Raw genomic sequence first — 2500 nt, forward strand, 5'->3', positions numbered from 1 at the left:
ACAGCGCACAAACAATGACATGAGTCAAAGACACAGGTCTCACACAAGCATAGAATTGGAGCGCCGCCTCTAATAAGCCAAAGGTGCATCCTGACGTGACAAATCTGATCATGTCACAAGCATTCACTTACTATAATCACTATCAACGAACCTGCCGCCCCCGCCCCCCCCCCCCTACACCTTTCCTTACAACAACGTGTAACCTAACCTAACCTAACCTAACCTATGTTGTACCTTAACCTAACCTATGTTGTACCTTAACCTAACCTATGTTGTACCTTAACCTAACCTATGTTGTACCTTAACCTAACCTATGTTGTACCTTAACCTAACCTATGTTGTACCTTAACCTAACCTATGTTGTACCTTAACCTAACCTATGTTGTACCTTAACCTAACCTATGTTGTACCTTAACCTAACCTATGTTGTACCTTAACCTAACCTATGTTGTACCTTAACCTAACCTATGTTGTACCTTAACCTAACCTATGTTGTACCTTAACCTAACCCATGTTGTACCTTAACCTAACCCATGTTGTACCTTAACCTAACCCATGTTGTACCTTAACCTAACCCATGTTGTACCTTAACCTAACCCATGTTGTACCTTAACCTAACCCATGTTGTACCTTAACCTAACCCATGTTGTACCTTAACCTAACCCATGTTGTACCTTAACCTAACCCATGTTGTACCTTAACCTAACCCATGTTGTACCTTAACCTAACCCATGTTGTACCTTAACCTAACCCATGTTGTGCCTTAACCTAACCCATGTTGTGCCTTAACCTAACCCATGTTGTGCCTTAACCTAACCCATGTTGTGCCTTAACCTAACCCATGTTGTGCCTTAACCTAACCCATGTTGTGCCTTAACCTAACCCATGTTGTGCCTTAACCTAACCCACGTTGTGCCTTAACCTAACCCACGTTGTGCCTTAACCTAACCCATGTTGTGCCTTAACCTAACCCATGTTGTGCCTTAACCTAACCCATGTTGTGCCTTAACCTAACCCATGTTGTGCCTTAACCTAACCCATGTTGTGCCTTAACCTAACCCATGTTGTGCCTTAACCTAACCCATGTTGTGCCTTAACCTAACCCATGTTGTGCCTTAACCTAACCCACGTTGTGCCTTAACCTAACCCACGTTGTGCCTTAACCTAACCCACGTTGTGCCTTAACCTAACCCATGTTGTGCCTTAACCTAACCCATGTTGTGCCTTAACCTAACCCATGTTGTGCCTTAACCTAACCCACGTTGTGCCTTAACCTAACCCACGTTGTGCCTTAACCTAACCCACGTTGTGCCTTAACCTAACCCACGTTGTGCCTTAACCTAACCCACGTTGTGCCTTAACCTAACCCACGTTGTGCCTTAACCTAACCCACGTTGTCCCCTAAAGTAACCCACGTTGTCCCCTAACGTAACCCACGTTGTCCCCTAACGTAACCCATGTTGTCGCCTAAACCTGCTCTGTAATTGTTATACGACTCGTTCAATTAGTGTAGTGTTGCCCACCCGCAACCCTCGCAATATAGTTCGCTACTCGCACTGCCCGCTCCCCTGTGTATCGCTTCATGTTAAACACCTTGCAAGTCTTGCTGACTTTCCACATGCTCCTGCTGTACACTGTAATGTGGATGGCAGCAGGACGTACATGCCGCCCCTCCCCACGTCCCCACCTTGCCCCCCTGCCTTCGCAAGCTGGTTGGTGAGAAGTTTGCATGTTCAATGCCCTTCGCATGCGACGTACTCAGGCTACGTTGTGGTGCGGCCTGTGTCAACCGTCCGCTAATGTCGTACGCGTAAACCACAATCTGTACTGCACATTCGTCCTTATGTACCGAATGATACATCGTGGCACATGTGTGACCGTACAACGACTGCGCCCAAAAACGGCGGACCATACAGTGCAAATATTGTGCACGCAGCTACGTGTCGTCTCCCTATGAGAGCTGGATTGCAGTGTGGTACGCCATAGAGACGTGTGGGAGGAACGGACGCCGTGGATGGCGATCAGCATGAGCTGTCTGTTGATGTATTCGGACCTAGTCGTCTCTCCTCACACACCGTGATGGCATGGTGCACCGCGTTCCATATCTGCGACATGCTACAGAGGCCGGTTGACAGTCGTTCGAGCAATGGACATCGCATACGTACGGGGGCCACCTTCCACGTATTGTCTAGGCGTGCACATTTTGTTGCGTGTATGTGGGCAGACGTAGTGTGGCGTGACACCTGACACAGGCATGCAATAATCGTTGAAGTTGCAAATGGCGATGGACGCCTGCGTTTTCTGGTGAAGTTACGCAAATGAACAAATGGTAACCTGTTGTGGTGCGGTTGTTCTCGCTAGGGGTGAATCGGTGATGGCGACGATAGGTTGAGGTACGAACCGGTTGTTCCAGCGATACCCACCATGCCGACGAAACTGAACGGCATCTGGGTGTGAAGCGATACGCGGCGGTGGCTGGGTGGGACCGTCCCCGGCCGGT

Source organism: Schistocerca piceifrons, unplaced genomic scaffold (genome assembly GCF_021461385.2).
Source record: "Schistocerca piceifrons isolate TAMUIC-IGC-003096 unplaced genomic scaffold, iqSchPice1.1 HiC_scaffold_173, whole genome shotgun sequence".
Taxonomy (NCBI): Eukaryota; Metazoa; Arthropoda; class Insecta; order Orthoptera; family Acrididae; genus Schistocerca; species Schistocerca piceifrons.